Consider the following 8,905-nt stretch of genomic DNA (forward strand, 5'->3'; position numbering starts at 1 on the left):
GGCATGCATTTCCAGGGAGGTACAGCAGCTCAGTTTTGCTGGGATTAAATTTGCCAGACATGCTGAGATCCGTGTAGAAACATGAGTGTCTGAGGGAGGAAAGGAGAGGATAAGCTGAGTGGCATCATCATAGCAGTGGTATGAAAACCTGTGTGAAGATATGATCTCACCAAGTTCTTATCAGTTGTATGCTGGTGGTCCACATTGTTTTTTGGCCTGTTTGCAGAGCTTGGGACTCCACAGAGACTGGAGTTTTCGTCTGAGCATATACTTGTATTTTACTGACATCTACAGGAAAGGGAGGAGAACATAATTTTGCAGTTAAAGTGTGTTAGAAAGGATTACTGCACAATGTCTAGTGTTCAGTTTTGCTTCTGTTGCTCTGGCCTGCTTAGTAAACAGTTCTAATTCTAACTTAATGTTTTAAAATATGAAGGTGCCTTGTGACATGTATAGAGAATGCCAAATCTACAGAATATAATTTGTTTTAAATGTTATTAAATATGTGAAAACAAAAGTGTGACAAATGTTAAAGCAATGTCCGTACAGTTCTTAAAGATCCATTCCACCTTGTTGATACCTGAAAGAGGGACTTTCAGAAGTGCACCAAAATGAAACCACTTTCTAAACATTCAAAGATAGTCAGACAACAATAATATTCTTGGCAACAAGAATATTAGGTAGTTTCTGAATGCTCAGAGTCAATGTTTCACTGCACTCTAGATAATGTAGCTCCACTTAAAAGAAAAATAATTAGAGAGAAAAAACTAGCACCCTGGTAACAATCACACAAGCACCTTAAAACAGACCACTAGAAAATTAGAACGTAAATGGCATCAAACTAAATTGGTAGTATTTCAATCAGCAAGGAAGGAGCTACAGAAAATCACTCAGTGCAGCTAGATCAACATATCTCTCCACCCTAATAGAAGATAATAAAAATAATCCTAGATTCTTATTTAATACTGTAGCAAAATTAACTAGGAATAAGACCACCACAGAAGCATGAACAGCATCAATATATAGTTTTTATGCTCACACCTACGTAGTAGTAATATTCCTGAAATCTGTCAATCAGGATTTAGGCTTCATTAGGCACAGAGACAGTGCTGATTAAAGTGGTAAATGACTTACTACTGGCCTCTGATCAGGGTTGTGTGTTTTTGCTTGTGTTGCTTGACCTTAGTGTAAGTTTTGACACCATTGATCATACTATTCTCCTTGATAGACTAGAAAATGTTGTTGGAGTTAAGGGAATGGCCCTCTCCTGGCTCAGGTCTTATATGACTGATCAGTTTGTGTGCACAGAGTAGCATGTTCCACCCATTCTTTGGGGGTTTCCTCCAGGTACTTCAGTTTCCTCCCCCAGTCCAAATACATGTGTTGTAGGCTGATTGGCCTTTCCAAATTGTCTGTAGTGTGTGAATGTGCGTGAAATTGTGCCCTGCGATGGGTTGGCTCCCCGTCTATGGTGTCCCCGCCAAGTCCCCTAGGATAGGCTCCAGGTTACCCCGCAACCCTGCGTAGGATAAATGGTACAGAAGATGGATAGATGGTATTAGCTTCCACTGTTATACTGATGACACACATTTGTATGTTTCAGCAAAGCCAGATGAGAGACACCAGGCTGGATTATTATAATGCCTTGCTGTCTGGATATTCCAGTAGCTGCATAAACAAGCTCCAGAATGCAGCAGCCAGAGTTCTTACTAGAACCAGAAGATATGACCACATCACCCATATCTTATTCACACTGCATTGGCTCCCAATTAAAATTCCACTTTGATTACAAAATACTACTATTGACCTATAAAGCACTGACTAGTCTCATGCCGCAGTACCGGAGCGAACTTCTGCTCTTTTATGATCCACCACACCTACTCGAAATGGTGCAGGCTAGTCATAGTCATAGCTAGTCATAGCCAGTATTGCCAGTGTCCCTGCTTACACTCTGCACACAATGTACATTTTCTTTAACAATTATGTGACAATGAGCATACATAATAATCTGTGTTACTCTCTCTCTCTCTCTCTCTCTCTCTCTCTACTCCTGAGATACCAGTGATCCTGACCCATTCTTCTCTCCGGACCTGCCAACCACTCCTACTTTTGTTGGAGTTCTCATCACCTGAAAATCACTCACTGCTGCTGAGGATGGCCTCACATAGACAGCCTAAAGATCAAAGAGATTACTGTGGATCGTACCGGATAGAAACCATAAAGATGGCAGTGGACGTTCTTCCTTGGATAGTCTTAAGACTGCAATTTCTAGGCACAGTTTTGCAGTCAAGTTTACATCATTGAACAGCTGATAATTTCAACAAAATAGATTTCAAGTTAAAACAATAATGAATTCAGAAATGACACTGATGCTCATATTCATATGTTACTCATAAACTCATAAGTTCCTAGTTAAACAACTGCACTTTTTGACTATATAGTATACAGTCATAGATGGTAAATTATTTACAATCACATTATCAGCCAAATGAGGGAGGGGTGGAGGGGGGGAGAGAGACAGACAGACAGACAGACAGACATACACGCATGAATGGTTTATGTTTGCCTTATGTTTGTGCTTTCTGTTATGTTTGAGTTCTGTTTATTAATAAAACTTTACGCTTGAGTTCACTCGGTTCCCAACTCCTCTTAGCCCATCCGTGAAGTTTGCTATGATATCATTTAATAATTTGATAAAACAGCACAAATGTTTCTTTAAAACTATTCAAAACCTTATTCAATAAAGTCAGCATTATTGGCAAATGCAAATGTCATTAGTGAATTTGAATTTTCCATGACTTCATGTCCATTGTTAAAAGTGCTATATAAATAAAATTGAATTGAATTGACTATCAGTCCAGTTGATGCTCCAGTTTCAGCATCAACATTGAGAAATTTTTGGAAGCTGACCGTTAAGTTTCAGACACAAATTCCCCTCAGAATTGGCCCAACTGGCACTGTAAATTTTTATTATTAATTTTTTATGCCATTCAGTGTGTGTGGACAGCTCTTTTGTGGATAGTGACTCACTTTCAAGAATGCCTGTGCCCCAAAACAAACTAAAGAATTCAGACCCATGTGTCACCATTGCAGTTCCTTCACCTAAAAGGAGAACCAATTCACATACAAAATCACAGCTGGAGTACAGGATGGATAATCTCTTAACAGTTGTGGCCTGCATAGAAGCCAGTGCAATTGCTCACAAGCACACAACCTGCCATGAGTACTTCCCAAACCATGCTGGAAGAACGCCCAGCAGATGAGAAACTGGAATCTACCAGGTTTACTAAATTTGAAGCTTATAGGAACTTACTTTATCTAAGAATTTTAACACTTTCTTATTATAACCAAATGCCAAGGACCCAATATGCACTGGTGTCAAAGTCTCTGTGTTACAACCCCAATTAGTCTAGGGGTATGTGGGGAGTAACACTTATTTGATTATTAAAATATGAGTGGTGTGTGGGTAATCACGGACCAGTAACCAATAGTGCAAAACAATCCAAGTGATTTATTTGTCTATATACAAGTAGTAAAGTGTGTAGTGCCGGGTGAGAGTGATTATATTTACAAACTATTTACAGTAAGACAGAACAGGACACCAAAGGGGAAAAAGGGACGCGAGCGGCACCAAAGCAAAGAAATGAACAAAACAAAACAAGTCTACCTATTTAGCCCTCTAACCTAACTACAACAAAAGATAGAAAGTAAATCTTCAGCATCCAGGACGCTCTAACTACCTACACTAACTAGCCAAACCAAAAGTACAGAGGGTGGTGCTCGCTCCTAACCTAGTGTGTCTAATACAAAACGGACCTCCTGCGTGCTGCACCATGTATGTCACGTGACGTACTTACCTGTCCCCTTTTCCCCAACACTAACAAAGTCACAACTAGGGTAACGAACAACAAATTAACCATACAAACAAGTGACTAGAACAAAGTGGGGAAACATGGAACAATTGACATACAAGGACAAACACAGTAAGGCAGCGTAACTTTACACAGAACAAACAGAGATACACCAGGGTTTTAGTGTTTACATAACCAGGACAACAACGACTTCTCTTGAGTGAATGGCAGCGGGTTTTAAATAGGCGGGGTCAGAGGTTGATTGGATGTCACGGCCGATGACATCAGCGGGGTTAATTGAGACAGACAGGAACCTTATCCAATGAGGCGACCGCTGCAGAGAGAGAGAGAAAGAGAGGGAGGGCGAGAGAAAAGGGGGAGAGAACAAAACACAAAAAACATGCGAACATACCCCAGAACGTAACACTCTGTGACAAGATAGAGGGCATTGTTTTGTCTCTCCCTGTGACCTACACAATACCCAGGAACACCCACCACCACACCTACAACCACTGATGAAGGTATTCCCATTTAAAGCTAGTAAAATGTTCATTTTAAACTGCAACCTTACTAGCAGAGTTGAACTCCACCTTGGCAGAAGGTACCTTATACCTTAAAATAAAACACTTGTCTGTTAGTGTTCTTATATATTATTAGAGTCTATAATATGCATGTTTTACATAGTTCACTCCAAAAAAAAATAATTTAAATAAATTATTTATGTGGTGGTGGGTTAGTGGAAATTTCAAGTGGTTTGCCTTGCACCTTTGGGGTTAGGGGTTTGAATCCTGCCTCTGTCCTGTGGCCCAGTTTGCATGTTCTCCCCATGGTTCAGGGGTTTCTTCTGGGTACTCTGGTTTCCTCCCCAAGTCCAAAGACATGAGTTGCAGGCTGATTGGCACTTCCGAATTGTTCGTTGTGTGTGCAATTGCGCCTTGTGATGGGTTAGCACCCTGTCCAGGGTGTCTCCTGCCTTGTGCCTCAAGTTCCCTGGGATCGGCTCCAGTCTCTCCCTTGACCCTGTGTAGGATAAACAGTATGGAAAATGGATAGCATTTACTTGGTTCTTCTGCACTAAGCTCATCAGCCATGTCAGTGGGACCAATTATCAAGGCCATTCATCAAAAGGAGAAGGCAAAGTGCATGCTGGATGTAGATATAGCTATAGCTTTAATGAGCAAGCCAGAAGCAACAGTTGCAAGAAAAACCTCCCTGAGATGAAACAAGGAAGAAAACCTTGAGAGGAACCAGATTAAAAGGGAACCCATCCTCTTCTGGGTGTACAATGGATAGAGGGATTATAAAATTATTAGACTTGTAGCAAAGTATTTATTATTAGACTTGTAGCAAAGTAAAACAGTTGTAGCAAACAGTACTTTCTGCTGAAAAGGATATGTGTTTGCATATTGTGAATAGGACAGTACTTATGGGTACAATTCTACAGAAGCAAGAATGAGTTTTGGGCATATATCTGTTCGAGAATTTTCTCTATTCACCAAATAGAACCAGCATATCATCTTATAGATCAAAAAGAGAGACGTTAATGCTCCTCTGCATAGGTAGCACACCTCAGCAATATGTAGCTCTGTTATAGTGAGATGTAAATTATAGAACAATTTCTCATAGGTTACAAAATAATTCATTTTCATAGTTGTATAGATAGGTCATATACAGGTTTCTACATCTGCTTAATAGGCAATAAAAGCTTCAGAAGGTGGGTCAGTATAACCTTAAGCTTAATCTGCACAGGAACACTCATTGATAGAATCATATAAAACCAGTGGTTAAAGAGGTAACACAGAGAAGCAAAATTCATTGTTTTTGTGAAGTGCAACCTTTAGAGCATCCATGTGAGACCATCCACAGCAGTGGAAGATCACAAGTGCAGAAAGCTCCAAGCAAAAGTAGAGTATCAGGATTAATCCGTCTGGTCTAGAGTGTGAGAGGAGCCAAAGCAGTAGAAATATGTGAGGATCCGTCACTGTCATTGCATCAGGCAGCAGGAGCACAGTGCCATGCAACCCCCTTGAACTTTTCCAAAAGTTATTTTTTGAAAATTGGGACCATATGTCATGAATCTACACAAAGTAATGTTTGGAAAATTACTTAAAATAATAAAATAAAAATGTATAAGTTGTGACTGCATAAATATTCACTTCCATTGCAATTAAACCCATAAATTAGTTCTGGTGCACACAGCTGCCACCAGAAGTTGCATTGTTGAACAGTTGCATCAATGCCCAGGTGGCGGATCGGCAGGTGCTCCAGGGCCAGGTGGGTATTCCAGCTGCGGCCGCCATGGCCATGCCCCACATCGCCCTAGCCAAGATGGGTCCTCAGGATGACCCGGAAGTGTTCTTGGAGCTATATGAGCGCTCCGCGGAGGTGTGCTGCTGGTCTGGTGCCCAGTGGGCGGCCCGCCTATTGCCATTCATGACCAGAGAAGCTCAACTTGTGGCCCAACAGCTGCCAGTCTTTGGCGATGGTCATACTAGAGAGGGAGGACCAGAGGTAAATCTAAAAACGGCGGCTCAATCCATGCCAGTCCGTTATGGAGACCACTTCTCTCCATCCCAACTCACGGACATTCCCAAGTTGCAGGCGAAGTTTTCCAATGTATTCTTGCCTCTACCTGGTCGCACTAATCTCATAGACCACCACATAGAGACACCCCAGGGGTGGTGTTGCACAGCCGCCCCTGTTGTATACCCAAGAATGTAAAACAAGTGGTGGGATGCGCTCAAGGCCATGCTCAATGTGGGAGTAATCGAGGAGTCCCACAGTGACTGGCCCAGCACGGTAGTTTTGGTTCCCAAAGCGGATGGTTCGGTCAGGTTTTGTGTGGACTTTAGAAAAGTCACCGCGGTGACTAAATTCGATGCATACCCATGCCTTGCTTGATTGATTAGGTGCAGCTCGCATTTATTCAACACTGGATTTGACAAAGGGATACTGGCAGATCCCCTTGACCCCAATATCTCATGAGAAAATAGCCTTTTCCATTCCATTTGGGTTACACTGTTTATGCTGCTGCCTATGTAGACGATATCATTATCTATAGTAATGATTGGCACATTCAGCATTTGAGTGCTGTCCTGAAATCTGGCTGAGACCCAAGACCAAAAAGGAGGTAAGACAGTTTCTGGCTGGCTGGCTATTATCTTAGGTTTGTGCCTAATTATTCGGATGTCACCAGCCCTCTGACTGATCTTACTAAAAAGGGGGTTCCAGATCCGAGGTGTGCCAGCAGGCTTTCACTCAGGTAAAAGCTGCACTCTGAGGTGGACCACTTTTACATTCTCCTGATCTCTCTCCTTTTTGTTTTGCAGACAGACACGCCGGACAGAGGGTTGGGGGTCGTGTTGTCCCAGGTGGTGGAGGGAGAGGAGCGCCCCATGCTGTACATCAGCTGCAAGCTGTCTGTGCGAGAGACTAAGTACAGCACAATAGAGAAAGAGTGTTTGGCCATCAAATGGGCGGTCCTCACCCTCCGATACTATCTGTTGGGACAGAGCTTTCACCCTCTGTTCGAACCACAACCTGCTCCAGTGGTTAGAATTAGAAGCCTTACAGTTCTTATTGTCCTTATTGTCCTTGACAATCTTGTGAGTTCTGAGCTGTTTGGGAAGGCCACAAACTGTTATGGTCAGGTATCCACATATTTTTGGCCATATAGTGTACTTTTACCATGTAGATTGTAGCATTGCTTTAGCTAACTGCATCAAGAGAAACCTATTTTAAGGACTAAAGATTTTTTTATTTATATTTTACCCATATTTATTTTGTCCTATAATCATTGTGATAGCCTTTCCAAAAGTAATAGATCCTATAAGGTTCTGATCCCATTGTAAGGTCCCACGTTGAATTCTTTCCACTGAGTACTGCTTCTTTTTTAGATTAGTAAATTAAATACATTTAGGATTTATTACTGTACAGACAACCCAACTTTTTACGTACATATACAGCACATGCACATTCTTCTATGCATGTGAGTTTAAGTATAATGAGTCACAGCATCAAACTTTACACTGGACAACATCAAAGCACCACCTAGTTACCTGTGTTCATGTTTTTCATGTGGAATAGAGCTACTTTTGAAAAGTGTAGCCATACTGATGTGTCTGATTAATTTGTCTGAAGGTTGGGACATTTTCCAATATTATATTGATTAAATATGCTATTAAAACATGCACTACGACTACAGAAAGTCTTCTCTTATTCACAGGATTCTTCTCAATAAGCTCTATTCATTACTATATGAATGTATATGAGTCAGTGAAACATTCTCATAATTATTCTTTATATTTGGCAAAATATGTCTGGTGGCCTGGAAAAACCCATTTGATTTCATACACCCTTGTGGCTGAATTCTGGAAAACAGCAAAAACTATGAAAAATTGGGGTTTTAATGACAGTAATATTCTTGTTTTTGAATTGCAACAATGTAACAATTGTAACGATGCAGGTGCATTGTCAAAACAGAGAACTCTAACACATTATTCTGATAACAGCGAAGTTTTAAATGTTTAAATGACTAAATAAAAAGACATTAACAAAAAGAAATCTAATCCTGAGCTTTGGGCTACTGTCTGTGCACAGTTTTACAAGTTTTCTCCATGCTCGTGTGGGTTTCCTCTGGGTTCTCCAGTTTCCGCCCACCTACCATCAACATGCTTGTTAGTGACTTTAGCTGCCCATGAGCATAAATGTATTTACATGGAACCCTGTGATAGGCTGGCATCCTATCCAGGGTGTAATCCTACCTCACTTCCAGTGTTGCCAGGATAGGTTCCGTATCCACCATGACCCTGACAAGAATAAAGGGATACTGAAGATGAATGAAAGAATGAATGGAATAATTTAGAGAATAGAACAGAATACAACAGAACCCACTGAATTAATCACCAATTTTCCACACTGATGTAAGCATGAAAAGAGATCATTGGATGAGGATGATTAGGTAAATGATGATAAACAATGATGATAAACAATGATAAGGATCGTGTTTAAATGACGCAAGTGACTTTTACCTCAGGTGATGAAAAAGAAGCTGA

The sequence above is a fragment of the Pangasianodon hypophthalmus genome, chromosome 28 (genome assembly GCF_027358585.1).
Source record: "Pangasianodon hypophthalmus isolate fPanHyp1 chromosome 28, fPanHyp1.pri, whole genome shotgun sequence".
Classification (NCBI taxonomy): domain Eukaryota; kingdom Metazoa; phylum Chordata; class Actinopteri; order Siluriformes; family Pangasiidae; genus Pangasianodon; species Pangasianodon hypophthalmus.